At 50.9% G+C, this 16172-nt stretch overlaps 1 long non-coding RNA gene across 1 annotated transcript; it reads right to left on the bottom strand.

Moving 5' to 3' along the window:
- Positions 1-1425: 1425 nt before the first annotated feature.
- On the bottom strand, positions 1426-15071 carry LOC135364436 (uncharacterized). Its single transcript, XR_010411534.1, has 3 exons — positions 11875-15071; positions 7767-7869; positions 1426-6622 (listed from the first exon to the last, which is right to left on the bottom strand). It is a non-coding gene; the product is annotated as an uncharacterized LOC135364436 (long non-coding RNA).
- Positions 15072-16172: the final 1101 nt, after the last annotated feature.

Raw genomic sequence — 16172 nt, 5'->3', positions numbered from 1 at the left:
TGACCTATGAAAGTGGCACAATACTATAGCACCTGCTTATAAAGTGATGGTGAGGATGAGATAAGACAAAATGTGGAAAAGAACTCACGGGCAGCTCTCAGCCAATGGAAGCCATTCCAATCACGCAAACAGGAAGAACGAGGGGACAAGTCGGGGCTGGCAAGAGGGACACAGTGGGAGGGGTGCCAAAGCCTGACACTGGAGACTGCAGCCCCACCCCCCCACCCCCGCCCCCAGCCCCGTCTCCAGCCACCTGGGATAGCACAGCTCCCAGTCCAGACAGGCGGCACACGTGTTTATTGAGAAACCATCCACAACAGTTATTGGAAACTTTACATTTGCAGCCTGGTCTCTGCACACCGCCTAGCTGCCGTGGCTCGCAACAAGGCCTCATTCACTTCCCCAGGCAGCTCCCCCACTGCCCCAGCCCCTCCGTCGCACGCCCACTGGGCCCGGGGTGCACAGGCCCCCCCTGGTGCCTGGTCTCCTCCCCTCCCCTGGCTCTGCATGATTTCTGACTTGCTTTTTCCATATGTGAAATCTTTGCATGAGGTCATTTCAACTGGGGAGGGAGCGAGGGGAGGGTCACCAAGGCAATATTTCCAAAGTGCAGAGGTCCCTGGGGTGAATTTGGGCGGAACCTGGATAAGTGTTTTTCATTTTAATAGTTACATATTTATTGTTAAATGTATTTATTGTAATGTGATTGGACAAAAAGGTAGAATATCCATCCCCTGATACAGAGTTTTCAGTTCAAGTAAACTTGAGTAAAGCAAAAGAGAATGAGAGAGTTGATTTAAGGAAACTATTATATGAATAATAGCCTAGGTGGTCCTCAGACCTGACAGATAGTTCTGGGAATGCTGCACACTTGCTCTCAGCTCTCACCTACAGTTTCCTGGACATGCCAGTCTGACGGACATGGTTTTGTTTTTTTTTTTAACATTTTTTAAAAATTTTATTTTATTATATTAGTCACCATACAATAAATCATTAGTTTTTGATGTAGTGATCCACGACCCATTGTTTTCGTATAACACCCAGTGCTCCATGCAGTACGTGCCCTCAATACCCATCACCGGGCTAGCCCATCCCCCCACCCCCGTCCCCTCTAGAACCCTCAGTTTGTTTCTCAGAGTCCATAGTCTCTCATGGTTTGTCTCTCCTTCCGATTCCCCCCCTTCATTTTTCCCTTCCTTCTCTTAATGTCCTCCATGCTATTCCTTATGTTCCACAAATAAGTGAAACCATACGATAATTGACTTTCTCTGCTTGACTTATTTCACTTAGCATAGTCTCCTCCAGTCCCATCCATGTTGATGTAAAAGTTGGGTATTCATCCTTTCTGATGGCTGAGTAATATTCCATTGTATATATGGACCACATCTTCTTTATCCATTCATCTGTTGAAGGGCATCTCGGCTCTTTCCACAGTTTGGCTATTGCGGACATTGCTGCTATGAACATTGGGGTGCATATGGCCCTTCTTTTCACTACATCTGTGTCTTTGGGGTAAATACCCAGGAGTGCAATTGCTGGGTCATAGGGTAGCTCTATTTTTAATTTTTTGAGGAACCTCCACACTGTTTTCCAAAGTGGCTGTACCAACTTGCATTCCCACCAACAGTGTAAGAGGGTTCCTCTTTCTCCACAACCTCTCCAACATTTGTTGTTTCTTGCCTTGTCAATTTTTGCCATTCTAACTGGTGTAAGGTGGTATCTCAATGCAGTTTTGATTTGAATTGATGGACATGGTTTTGATCGCAACAGGATGGTCCTGCCCTGGGCTGGCCAGAGAGAGGGGCTGCTCCGTGGCCAAAGAGCTCCAGTGACATGTCACAGCTCCCTCATCTGAGTTTCTGTCTGTCCCCTACACGGACATCTGGCCTGCCTTGCTGTCCTCAAACACGACTCTCATATTTCAAATTGCTCAAGAGCCCTCCATAACTCCCCATTTCCTACAGGACGGAGACTGACTCCTCAGCCTGGCACTCAAAGCCCTTCTCCATCCATCTTTCCGTTTCTGCCACAGGCCCATGTACTCACTGCCTGGACATCTGGTGTCCTCCCTTTGGTGTCCCGTCTGCTCCAGCTGTTTTGCCGATGGGAGTTGTCCACTCACCTCCAACCTGTGCTTCCTCAACCTCCTCCCAGGCCCCTGCGTCTCCTCCTTCTACAGATGGTCTAGCAGAACGCTCAAGGCCAGCCTTTGAGTTCTGATCCTGGCACTGCTGCTTACCAGCTGTGTGTCCTTGAGCCGGTTACTTGCCCTCTCTGGTACCCCATTGCCTCATCTGTAATGAGGGGCACTGACAGCAACACCTGCATCCTCCCAGGGCTGTTGGGAAAGCTGACGGAGATGCTGCCCCCGGCACAGCACCAGATACACAGTAGCAACAAGTACACGGCCGTGGCCGCAACTTCCTTGAACTTGGAATTTAGTTCTGGCCAAGAACGGCCTTTTGGCACTCGTTTCCCAGGGAGCCGGTGTTTGATAGATACTTGTCGACTGATTGTGGATGTTCTGTGCTGCGTTTTCTACATTCTTCTCTTGATCAGAGGCTCCAGGGAGCCTGAGAGCCGCGTTCCCTTTCCTGGGTCTAAGGGTCCTTGCGGCCTTGAAAAGCTTCGATTCCGGGGCCATCTCGCCACCTTCTCTTCTCTGGGTGAGTCCTCTTTGGTCTCGAGGGCTCTTTGTGGAGCTGCCTCTTCTTCCTTCAAGTTTGGCCTAACAGCTAGAATCTTCCCCAGGAGCCGCCAAGACCGGCAGAGGCGGCACGTGAAACTTCCCCAGAGCAGATGGGAGGAGACAGACCAGGGGCTGGACACACACAAGGCCGTCTTCTAGACTAGAGAGAGGCCACCAGCACACTTTGACCCAGGGCCCCGTGGTGCCAGGCACTGTGCGAGGTGCGGCCTTCGACATCCAGGCCCCTGCCCCTGGTCCTGGCGCCTGCAGCCCTTGCTCTGGTTGACTACAGAGATGGCTCCCGAGCCGGGGGGTGAGCCTCACTTTTCCGGTGACCAGCCGGTGGCCAGAGGCCTAGACTAGCAGCGGGCCTTCCCTCCCCCATCCAGTCCTCTGCCTTTTCTGAAAGAGATGTGTGTTCCCTCGGCCCTCCCCCCTCGCCACATCCCCTTCCTCCCACAGAGCCCGGGGCCCCAGGCTGCAGTCCAGCAGTCCCTCTGAGCAGACTCCAGCGAGGCACGGCTTTGTCAGAAAACCTCATTAGCAGAGACAGCGAGGCCAGGGCAGCGCGGAGTGGCATTCCAGGTGTCAGTTGAGAGGGGCCGCAGGAGGAAAGGCCATTAAACCAGGCTGAGGTCAGCCCCTCGCAGAATGAAAACAACAAACTGCAACCCTGGGAGAGGGCTGGGAAGTACACTGGGGGCTGAAAAGGGGATGCCCTGTGCTCAGGCTGGGAAGGGAGGGCCCTGCCTGATCCTGGGAGTCCCAGGGGTGAGGTCTGACCAGCCTCCACTGTGTGAAGCCCCAGAGGATGGAGGCTGGGCCTCAGGAGACTGAGCCCCCAGTGCCCCGCGCATGCGCAGCACACGCAGGCACTCAACAAACACTGGATGAATGAATGAATAGTTCGCCTGTTCCCAGGGAGGAGGAGGGCCAGCCACAGCTCCGACTTCTTGAGCGCTCACTACGTGTCAGGCACAGTGCTCAACACTGCCTATGTAGAAGCTCTTCACAGGGCAACAACACAAGGATTATCAGTTCCGTTTTAAAGACAAAGAAGTATAGATACCAGAATGTGTTATTTGGGGCTCCTCTGGCCCTTCAGGAACTCTCTAGAACTCTACCTACCGATACCTGGAACTTCTGAACCAGGGACGAGTTTCCTTCATCCCACAATTAGTCATGAAAAGGCTGAGGGAGCGCTGGGGCTGAGGAAGGCGGGGAAGCTCACTCCTCCCGAAGGGTAATTACTGTGAATGGCTGGTACCTGGAATTCCCTGGCCAGAGAGGGCGATGGGCTGCCCTAAGTCCGGGGACAGACCCTGCTGGGGGAGGTGAGGACAGTGGCCCCCTGTGTGGACGCCCGCTTTGCCTGAGTTCTGTTTGCCCCCGCTGGGCGGGGACGCGCAGGGGTGGGTATTTTTGTCACCTAACAGGGAATGCACATGATTTATAAAGTCCTTTTAACCTCAGGCTGCCTCATAAAGGAGCTTTGAGGGGACTCCAGGGAACCTAGTTATGAAAGGCCTTCCTTTCTGGGGCTCTGTTAGATGAGGCCTCGCAGGCCTGCTGCCTGCCTTCAAGGATTAGGCACCTGGTGTGCCCTAGCCTGGGTCTGGAATGACGGGGGCCGGGGACCCCAGGATCTGTGCCTTGTTCCTTTATCCCTGCTCAGGCTTCTTGTCCTTTACAGCCTCTTAGCTGAAACCTGCCCCAAGAGATCTCTGATCCCTGACCCCTGATGCCCTTGACTTCTGAGGCCCAAGCTTCCCCTGGATGAGTCATTCACCTCACTGAACCTCAGTTTTCTTATCTGCAAAATGAGTATAACACTACCTGCCTCAAGTTCTTGTACTGAGGAATCGAGACCCGCGCCAGTTGGGAAGCTCTCTGAGGACAGCCCCCTGTGCATCTCATTCGTCCTTGTCTCTCCAGCACCTAAGTCGGGGCACAGACAGTGGATACAGAGTGGCAGTTTGCCCAACGGAATTCTACTGGATTCCAGCAGGAGGAATAAGTGAAACGTGCTTGAAGCCTCCAAGCACGGTGTCAGGTGGGCATTTAGAAAAACTGGGCTTAAATCTGAATTTGAATTTGGTTCTTCCCTGCTGATGTGGAATGGAGACCCTGGCCCAGATTGTGAGATGGGCCACCCCCCGCCCCAGGGTCCAGCCCTCTCCTCCCGGACCCCTTGGGGCCAGCTGCAGAGGATCTTTGTCTCTCTCCCTCCCGGGCGCCCCTCCCCCAATGGGACCTCACGGCCTCTTCCCAGCTCCGCAGCAGCCCCTGTGGCCCCTCTGGGGCGGTGGGCGTCCCTGTGTCGGCACAAGCAGGCCAGGCCCCTCTCCAGGGAAGGGGCCGAGGGGTGTGAAGGACTGGTGTGTGTGACTTTGTTTATTTTCTCTGAAGGATCCTGCCTGAGCCCTGCTATAAAAATAACCTGCCTGGAAACCTCATCTCCGAGGGGGAGAAAGAGGCTTTTGTGTCCAGAGAAGTGGCTCTAACAGCCTCCCTGTGCCCCACACATCAAGGAGGAGCTGGCTAGGGTGAAGAGGAGCCTCGGCCCAAGTGAGGTGTGCAGGGCAGCAGCCCGTGGAGGGCACTGTGGGGGGGGAGGGGCGGGGGGAGGCGGCTCAGGAGCCCCTCTCCCCCAGTACTGCTGAAGCACAGCCCCCTGCCTGCGTGACCCAGGAAGTTCAGAAGGAGGAACTGAGGGAGAGAAAGAAAGGAGACATCGACAAGAGATACAAACCAACCAAGATGCACTGGATATCGAGAGAGAGACAAACAGGCCAGGAGAGAGAGGAAAATCAAATCGAACAGACAGGAGAGACACGGGAAGGAGACTGAAGCCAAAGGAAAAAGAAAACAGAGAGATATTCACCCAGCAAGTTGTGGATGGAGCTCAAGGGATCAGAACGAGACTGCGGTCAGGTTTACAGATGGAGCTAAGGATTTGGTCCAATTCCCAGGATCCCCACTGTGTCCCCCTGCTGGCGGAGGAGCCCAGGCAGGGTCAGAGCCGGGCGCTAGGGCCCTTCCCTGCTCATGTGCACTGGCTGGCTTCTGCTCTGGCTCAGGCTGGGGTGGTCATGCAGACACAGGCCTACCCGGTCTCTCAGGGAATGCCTTCCCAAGGGCCAGGTCCAAAGGCAAGAAGGGACTCTGCAGCAGCGAAAGAATACTGGCCTTGCCTTCGGGAGGCCTGCATTCAAGTCCCAGCTCTCCCACTTGTCAGCCCGGTGAACTATGTCAAGTCTTCCAGCCTGGCTCTCTTACCAGTAAACTATAAATAATAAGCCCCCTACCACCTCGCAGAGCCATTGGGCAGAGCCATGGAAGGGCATCCAAGTGGACTCTTTAAGTTGTATAGTGCCAGTAATATGAGAAGGGATGAGCCATTCGAACCCATTTCTCCAGGGGCTGGGGTTGACCTAGAAGTTGCCAGAGTCTTGGTATGCAGCACCACTCATGGTGTAGCAAGAATGTCAAAGAGAAGCTCACAGCATCAGCCATGTGGGGAAGAGTAGGTTCCAATATTAACCACGAAAGTAAAGTTTTTTCCTGTAAGAAATCTCCTGTATTTTTTCATCACCAAGACTTGGGATTGATTCACATAGAATCAGGTTGGTAAAGCACATACCACTGAAGACACTCTTAAACTTTAGTCCAGCAGGGAAAGTTGATCTCTCCTGGGATAATTGATGGAGCCGGCAGAAGATAATATATTATTTCCCCTGGGGCTTGGAGCTGGTGTTTTGTTGTTGTTGTTGTTTGTTTATTTTGAGTGACACAGATCAAAAGGAAGAACAGAGCTGGGGTCCAGGATGCTTTAAAGCAACTCTTGGAGGGGCTCCTCGGTGGCTCAGTCAGTTGAGTGTCCAACTCTTGATTTCAGCTGAGGTCGTGATCTTGGGGTCATGAGATTGAGCCCTGTGTCGGGTTACACATTCAGTGCAAAGTATGCTTGTCCCTCTCCCTCCCTTCTGCTTGCTCTTGCTCTCTCTCTCAAATAAATAAATAAATAAATAAATAAATAAATAAATAAAATAAATAAAATCTTTAAAAAAAATAAAGCAACTCTTGGAGGTACAAATTAACATGTGGAAAGACTATAAAGGAAACTCTACTTTGGGGACAAAGAGCTGGGCAGCACAGCTGTCCACTGAAGCTAGGAGAGGGCTAGGGGGCTGTAGAAGCCATGATCAAAAGCAGGCTGTGGGCACTGCAGGGCCTAAAGCATCCCCAGTGGCTTGAGGCTAAGCAGGGGCCCAAGAGAGAAATAAATGGGGGTAGGGTTGTAGTAACATGGCTGCTGTGAAGTAGAAAGGAGTGGACTTGGTGATGCAACTGGAACTGTCCCCCAGACTGGCCCTCAGTAATGCATTTGAAAAGTAACTGATGGAATGTGCTCAGGATACTAATAACATTAATAGTTAATACAAATGGTTAGCACTTACTGTGTGCCAGGCCCTACTCCAAATGCTTTGCCTGCATTATTGCATTTAGTCCTTATAAATGTCCTCCTCCAGCATCCATCACACCCCATCCCCACAGTGTAGCAGACTTGCAGGCTGGACAGGGTTGACCCCAGTCCTAGTTCTATGGGTACGTCCTGGTAGATCTGAGCCAATCAGGGTGACCCCATAACCCATGGCAGAGGAACACCTTCAGGTTGATCTAAGTAAAGTGTAGACTAGAACTTGACTTAATAATGAGGGAAGAAAAGAATTCGTTCTTTTCTGTTAGACTGTGGTATGTGCAGGTGTGAGGCCTGCAATTGCCGGCAGCCATCTTAGGATCATGGGTGAGCCATACTGAGGATGAACCAATATATCAGGAAGGCAAAGCCAAAAGAACCACAGAGAATAAGCAAAAGCCCTGATCAAACTATTCCTGAAACCCTCATGACTTTAGGATTTTCATGTGAATTAATGAAGTCCATTGTTTAAGGTAGTTGAGTTGGATTCCTTCCTCCCTCCCTCCCTCCCTCCCTTCCTTCCTTCCTCTCTCCGTCCCTCCGTCCCTCCGTCCCTCCCTCCCTCCTTTCCTTCTTTTCCTTCTTTTTGTAACTTACAACTGGAAGTATCCAAACTGATCCAAACTGACGCAGAATATGTCACCCAGGGAGGTGAAGTAACTTGTCCAAAGTCGAGTAAGCTGCCTGAGAGGTGGAGGAGCTGAGATTCAAATGAAAGCAATGTGCATTTAGAGCCCGTGCTCTTCCAACAGCATCAGGAGCCCCACGGCAGCCGCGCTCTGACCACACAGCAGCTTCGTGCCAAACCCCTTTCCACGGCATCTCACTGCATCCTCACAACAGCCTGCAGAGACGGCAGCCTCCCTTATCCCTGCCTTCACACATAGGGAACTGAGGCTTGACCAGATTAAGCAACATGCTCATCATCACACAGCTCTGAAACAAGAGAGCAGAACTGAATCCAGGTCCCTGACATGAAGGTGCTGGACCTCCCCTCCCGTCCTGTGGGCAGAGGCTGCCTGACAATGGTCCTGGACAGTCTATTCCACTCCCTTTGAGGGTGAATTGATTTCCAGTTGTTTTATCCAGGTTGATCATTATCTCCATGGCGACTGCACAGATAGGTGAGCATTAAAGGGAGGTAGGAGGTCAATTTTAGCCCAATATTAGGAAGAACGTTCCTATTGTTCCAGCCATGGGGTGGGCTGCCTGGGAGAGTCTGAGCTCTCTGTGGTGGGCAGGCCAGCAGGCCAGGGCTGGCGGAGAAGCCTGTTGCCTGCACGAGCGAGGCTGGAAAGAAAGGCTGACGTTCCGTACTTCTAAAGCCTTCCCCTCTCTGGGCCTCAGTCTCCCCATCTGTACAGCGGTGAGGGCAAGACTGGGTGAGGGCTGAGGTCTCTTCCAGGTCTAACATTCTCGAATTCTGGAATTCCTGGAGGCAGGACTCCAGGCCCCAGGGTCTGGCCAGGAAAACAGAGACAAGGCTGTTTGGCCAGCTGGGAAGAACAGTAGAGCTTATTGAACCCACGGTTCCCTGAAACAGAAACAGCCAAATGGCACAAGCAGAGAAGATAAATTCATTTGTGGGGCCGGTGAGAGCAACTGAAAAAAATGCAGGGCTTGAGGGCCATCCAAGGAGAGCCAATTTTCAAATGGTGGGCTGTGACAGTGTGCCCGCAGGATAGAAACTGCACACTGGGCCACAGTCTGCCCCAGCCAGAAGGAAGACAGTGAACCTGGATGTAACCATCAACAGCACAGGGACCAAGAAGCCCTATCTGGTCAGGGTTCCCTCACATGGGTTCACTTCCCCCAGAGACCGGGGAGAGCTGTGTTTGCCATTAGCAAAGGGAGGCCTTTCGGAAATGTGCCTTAGTTAAACTAAAACCGTTGTTCATGTAACCGAAAGGTGCTTATTTGGCAACACAGAGACCACTCTCACAAAGCTGTGAGGCCAGAATTAGAGAGAGAAGGCCTGGGGTCTCCTTCCCTGCACAGCTTTGGGTGGGCCTTGAGGCCCAGGGGTGTACAAGATGCCACCATAAAGCTTTGGGTTGTCTCTCTGGGATGTTCCCTCCACTCTTTGCTCTAATGATGATTAATGTTGATGTTGTGACTATTTTCAATGTGCTTTGTCATCCGCAATCCCATGTGACCTTCATTACAATCCGCTGAGGTAGACAGTGGGATAATTTTATGCCCATCTAGAGAGGAAAAAATGGAGCTTCAGAGAGGGTAAGCCGAAGGTCACTCAGGTAGCAAATGATGGCTCTGGGGTTGAACCTAAGGCCCTGGGCTCCAATCCTATGCCCTTTTCCTATGGCACCCTGCCACATCTCCACCCCCCTTTTTGGGGCCACTGAGGACTGACTTTTCTAAGATGCTCTTTTCTCTTGCTTAGGGACAATGCAGAGCCCTTTGGAGCTGGATTAAAACCACTACAAGCGCCAGCTTTTAAATTTTTTTTTTTTTTTAAGATTTTATTTATTTGAGAGAGAGAGAATGAGAGACAGAGAGCATGAGAGGGAAGAGGGCCAGAGAGAGAAGCAGACTCCCTGCCGAGCAGGTAGCCCGATGCGGGACTCGATCCAGGGACTCCAGGATCATGACCTGAGCCGAAGGCAGTCGCTTAACCAACTGAGCCACCCAGGCGCCCAGCGCCAGCTTTTAAAAGATCAGTATTTGAAATAGAAGCAATTCTAATGGTAAAGTAAATGTAAAGAAGTCCAACAAAGTTTTGACTTTCTTTATGAGGGTTACTTCTAGGTCTTAAAATAAGTCAAATATTGAAATTGAATTGATTTTAATTAATTTGAATTTAAATGATTGATTTTTTTATTTGGTGTCACCACCCTACTGGTGTCCTAAGTTTCTAGCCTGCCTTTGGCCTATCTCAGGTCCCTGGGCCCCTAGGCCACACTGCTCTGCACTGAGAGGAAATCTCTGGAATTGTCTGTGAAACTGGGCCAAGCTATAAGGCTGGGAAGATGCCTTATCTGGAGCAGGAAGTGGCTACAAGCAGAGACTGGGGTGCCTGAAGGAGGAGTTCCATGAGTGGGGAGGAACAGCCCCATGCTGTCCCTTGCAAGGGGAGGCAAGGAAACGAGGCCACAGAAATGGAGGCCCTGACAGAGCTGTAAGCTATATTCTTCCCGGGCCCCGGAAATGCAACAATGACCACCATCTTCACCCTCAGGAAAGAGGTGGAGTCCAAATCCAGAAGGCACAAGGCAAAAAGGGTGAGAAGAATGGCAGAGGGGAGTGTCAGGAATGTCCAGCAGGGGAACAAGGAAAGAAGTTGGAGATTCCCCGAGTCCCCCTCCCTAGGGGCTCAACCCCAACCTCCTGAGCTCCTTGGGACCAGGGCCCCTTCCTGTGTTCTCTGATTCCTTCTAGACTCCAGTCTGGGGACAAGGGGGCTGGAATTAAGTGCAAGGGTATCCATCAAGAATCCAACTGGAGTATTTTCCCACTTTCCCTATTCTTTTTTCAGGAAGTTCTATGCCCAACATGGGGCTTGAACTCATGACCCCGAGATCAAGAGTGGCATACTCCATGACTGAACCAGCCCGGGCGCCCCTTTCCCTGCTCTCTGTGATACTGCCGAGGCTGAGGGGGCAATGGGAAGGATTGTGGGAAGAAGAGGTTGGGAGAATTCTGAGCTCTTTAACAGCAATTGGTAAGAATGTACAAAACTCTTTTAAGTAACGTAAAAATGAACAGCTAGTAACTCTCTGATTCTTTGCCTCAAAAGAAGTAAAATGTGTTTGTTTGGGGAGCAGCCGGCAAGCAGCCCCTCAACTCTCACTCTTCTTGACCCAGTCCCTCCCACCCACCCCCTCTCCTTAGCAGTCCTGCCCTGGTCCCTGAGCCACCCACCCTTTCAGGGACCCCATGGCATCACGGGGGCTGGCTTTTCTCTGGCTGAGGGTGGCAGTGGCTGGAGACCCTCGTATGCTGGTGGAGTAGGCCAAGGTCCCTGAGGACCCTGGGATGGAGAGTTCTTTGTAGAAGTCGGAGCAGTGAACAAAGAGGTCTTTGAGCCCTGGCGAAAGCCCTAAAGAGCCAGTGCCTTGGGCCCAGCCTGCTCACTGCCCTCATACCCCCAAGGACTGGCTCAGGCAGACTGCTGGCTCTGGCCCCTTCTCCCCAAAGGGGATTTCTGATGCAGCTCTGTTCCCCAAATGCTGCAGTGAGGTACTCAATTCACCTGAAATGTCACCAGGGATGAGGCCATCCCCTCGATGCCCTCCCATTCCTTCTCTTTTAAAAGACTTTGGAGTCAGACAAATTTGCTTTCAGTGTTAGTTTCTACCACTTACTGGTCAAGTGATCCTGAGCAATTGACAATTTTAATTGAACTTATTTCTTCATCTGTAAAATGGGAATAATGGTATCATTCACTTCATCGGTTGGTTACACAATGCCTAGCACATGGTAAGCACTCAGTAGACATAAGTATCATGATTATTATTCCTAATATCTATCTCCATTCTCTCTTTCCTGTTGACCCCTGCTGGGCTTGACCCTCAAGTCTGACCCCATTCCAGCAAATGGGTCCATCAGGTGAGAAAGCCTCAGCTGAGCCTGAGCTGGGCTCTTCATGGGTGTGACAAAGTGTGCAGTTCCCCAAGCTGGGGGGATAGGAGTGGGAGTCATGTGAGAAAACTTCAGGCACTAGGTACAGGGTGAGGTTGACACTGACCTTAGATGATTGAGTGGACTTCCAATGGCCACGTTTGTGTCACTTACAAGCACTCAACTCATATAGAGTCCTGGAATGTTCAAGAAGTTCACTGGTTCCTCTTGCACTGTTGGTGGGAATGCAAACTGGTGCAGCCACTGTGGAAAACAGTACGGAGTTTCCTCAAAAAGTTAAAAATAGAGCTACCCTGCAACTGATCTAGTAATCCCACTACTGGGTATTTACCCCCAAATACAAAAACACTAATTCAAAGCACCTCTATGCTCATAGCAGCATTATCTACAATAGCCAAACTATGGAAGCAGCCCACGTGTCCACTGATAGATGGAAGAGGTGGTGTATATATACAACGGAATATTATTCCACTGTAAAAAAGAACGAAATCTTGGCATTTGCAACAACATGGATGGAGCTGGAGAGTATTATGCTAAGTGAAATAAGTCAGAGAAAGACAAAATACCATATGATCTCACTCATATGAGGAATTTAAGAAACAAAACAAACAAGGAAAAAGAGAGAGACAAACCAAGAAACAGACTCTTAGCTATAGAGAACAAACTGATGGTTACTGGGACGGGGGGTGAGGGATGGGTGAAATAGGGGATGGAGATTGAAAAGTACACTTATCATCATGAAAAAATAATAAAATGATAAAAAATAATAAAATAAATAAGTTCACCGATTTTTAAGTTTTGAGGGGGTTCAAGGGACCTGTAAGATGGCTAAACTTCTGAAACCTCTTTCCAGCAAAATGTAGAACCCTACATGTTTTGCATATAATTTTAGTAGGTTTATCTGTGGACCTCAAGTTTACCTCTATTCATCTCACTGCTCAGAGGGGTTAAATAATTTGTCTGAGGACCCACACCTTGCAGGTGGCATAGCTGTGACTTGAACCCAGACTGTAATTGTCCTTGCTCTTGAAAGAAATGTCTCCATCTTGCTCTTTGATTGAGGCTGTGTTCACTCCCCCTCTTGGGCACTGGGAGGCTTTGCAAGCCCACGGTGGGCTCCTTGGGGTCCCCAGGAGGTTGTTCAAGGGTTAACTCAGGTGGGTCCTATGCTGGGTAAAAGGGATAGAGCAAGGCCAAGCCAGAGCTCACCCCAAGAGCGCAGAGGCCCTGCACGTGGTAGTGAGGGGTTAACAGAGCTTGAGTGTGGCTTTGTATGTGTGTGCTCGAGAGCAAGGTTGCATGTGCGAAGGCGCACGTCTCTCACTTGTGCGTGTTGGTGCCGCAGGAGTGGGCCCGCAGGCCAGCCTGGGAGAGAGGTGCCGCAGTGTCCTGGTATGAATGGGCCTCTGTCTTCAAGGCTGTGTGAGCCTCTGTGTGTACAGGTCCCATTAACTCGCCCTCAGCCACATGTGGAAAGGGGAGGAGAGGCCCGGAGAAGCCCAAACCACTCCGAGTCCTTCTGATTTTAGAATGAAGTCAAAGACATAGAAGAAAGAAACTATAAAGACCCAAACTCATATATGAATAGGGTACACACACACACACACACACACACACTCTCTCTCTCTCTCTCTCTCTCCGGGGCTGTCATGACCTTCTATTTTCAACCCTGTTGCTAACCTCCTGTTACCTATCTGGGTACTTTGGGGTGAATCTTCAGCTAATGCCCTAAAACAGATCCTAGATTGCTGACCCTATTTACCTCTGTGGCTATCTCAGCGATATAGTCTGTGTATCTGTCTTTGTCTTGAGTCTGGGTTTGGCTTCTTTCCAGTCTCACCTGCAGCTCCTGTGATGCACGCTCATAGCAACAACCTAGCCAAGCAGGCCTCCCTTGCACCGTTATGCCTGGGATGGACAGGCTTGGCTCAAGTCCTGTCCTGAGCCCCATGTCCCCACTTTCTCTTCTAGTCCTCTCTGGGTCCCTGTTGCCCTTAGCTGTGGTTTGTTTAATGGAGCGACTCCTGTCTGGGAGCAACCCAGAGCTCAGGACACAGGGAGACACTTGTCCAAACTGGCTATTTTTTCACCAAAGGAGCCAAACCACAGTGATGGGCTCAGTGGCCTGGCCAGGTGCCTTCCTCATCCCTCCAACCACTAGCCTGGCCCCCATTCCCCTGTCTGGGCCTGATTACCAGTGGCCTCTGGTTTAGGACTCCTAGTTACCTATTGGGAGACCTCCTCAGCTGGAGCCTGGCACCCTGTGTGAGGGAAGAAGGGAGATCTGGCTTCTGAGGCAGTAGCTGAGACACAGAGAGATACCCTGGGGACCAAAGAATAGGCCCACAGCCCACAGAGACCAACAACCATACCATATTCACCCTTCTCTTCCCAGTGCCTGACACAGAGTAGGTCCTACAAGAATAAATGAGTGAATAGTTGGATAGATGGATAGATAAGCAAATGGGTAGATGGGTGGGTGGATAAGTAAATAAATGAAGACTCTTAGACCCAAGTAGATATTCTGATAGAAACCTAACTTGGGGGGTGCCTGACTGGCTCAGTCGGTAAAGCATGTGACTCGGGGTTGTGAGTTCAAGCCCCACATTGGGCATAAAGCCTACTTAAAATAAAAATTTTAAAAAAACAACCTAATTTGATTCCTTGATCCAATCATGGGAAGGAAGGAAGGAGAGACCTAGGTCTAGAAGGTACAGCCATCTCACCCCAGAATCTAAAGGAAATCTCTGAGCTCAGACCCTTTATAGCACATCTTTGAGATTCCCCTGGAGGTCTTATGTTGAGGGAAACTGGCCTTTTCTCCGTGGTCTTTTCCTCAGGCCCCTTCTTGCAGAGGCTTCTGTGCTCACTAGAAAATGTGCTCTGCAGCTGAGCAAAGTAGCAATGAGTCAGGGAGGAGTGGAGGGTGGGGAGAAATGAGGCTCAGGCTGATGGTTGTGGTGCCAGGAACGGGGTCTGGCGACAAAATGTTTTAGGCTGGGACTAGAGCAAAGTGTTATGTGCTTGGACTGGGAGATTGAGGACATTTCCAGCACCTAACACAGGGACCTGGCATATAGTAGCCACTTAGGATTTTTGAATTAACCAATTAAACATTTTTACATCCTGTTCTCTCTGGCTAACACCCCAAAATCCTTTTCCAAGGGGCATATAGGATTCTCAAGAGCCCTGGACCACTAAGGACCTTCCTCTGAGGGTAGAATGAATCAAGGTCAGCAGCTCTACTGAGGGAAAAGGGGGCAGTGTTTGTCCACCCCCACCATCCACAGTCCCCCTCCCTCACCCTCATCCTCCCTCCTACCACCAGTTACCTTGGTGTTGATCCAGAAGCTGGGGGTACCAGGAGGGAGCAACACAAAGCCTCCATGCTTATGTGTGTGCGTGCATGTGTGTATGTGTGTGACTGTGACGGTCTCATCTCAAGCTCTGGCAAAAGGCCTCCTCACCCCACTGCCACAGGATGGTGTACGGGGCTGGGGCTCTTGGGGTGGGGGGTGGTCCTCTGGTGGAGAAAGGCCTTGGATGATAAGATGGGAAACTCCACACCACCCAGGCCACAGCTGCAGAGCTCAGAGACCCCATTCAGGAGTCCCGTCCCCCAGGCCAGGCCCAATAGATCATCTCTGCTGCTGAGCTCTTCATGGAAGGAAATGCTTAGAGCTTCTCCAGGGGTCTTGCTGCTGGAACATGCTCCTCAAGTTTGATCACTATTTCTTGCAGCAATTTGCCTTGAGAGAGGCCAAGCAGCAGCCTTTCTTTACAGCATATCCATGGTCAAAGCTGCCCTCTGAATTAGATCTAGAAAGCCTGGGTTTTGAGACCCAAAGAGGCTTGCCTCTAGTCTGAGTTGAGCCTATTTTCTGAGCAGACACAGAACTGTTGGCTCAGGGCAGGCAAGGAAAGGCCTCGTGAGCCAAGAGAAAACAATTAGGAGTAATTACCATCAAGAGAGGCCCCCAGTGAGGGGTGAGGGTGGGAAAGGCCAGTCTCTTTAAGAGGAAGCTGAGAGTGGCAGACTGATTTTGGGGAAGAAATCGGAGAGAGAGTGGGAGGAAGGGTTGAGAGTGTGTGTTGTCTTTCTTTTCCAGTAAAAGAGCAGGACCCTCCCCCCTCGGCCTCGGCCTCTAGCCTGAACTAAGTTCCACCTCTACAGGGGCTCTGTGTAAGGAGGTGGGGGTGGGGGAGCAAGAGGGCACAGGGCTATGCATTCCTGAGATTCTCAAACCGGTTGGAATGGCAGAGGAAACTCCATACTGAGGGGACAGAGCAGGAGACACAGACAGAAGTGAAAAGAAAAAATGGAACACTGCGGAGCACCACAAATGTCTCCAAATGTTCCTACACACACACCCTTGATTCCTGAGCTCCTGTGGGGATGAGCTC

Source organism: Mirounga angustirostris, unplaced genomic scaffold (genome assembly GCF_029215605.1).
Source record: "Mirounga angustirostris isolate CCGP_5_RB_7025 unplaced genomic scaffold, mMirAng1.0.hap1 SCAF_5, whole genome shotgun sequence".
Lineage (NCBI taxonomy): Eukaryota > Metazoa > Chordata > Mammalia > Carnivora > Phocidae > Mirounga > Mirounga angustirostris.
The sequence above is the reverse complement of the archived record's forward strand: the minus strand, read 5'-3'. Positions and strand labels throughout refer to the sequence as shown.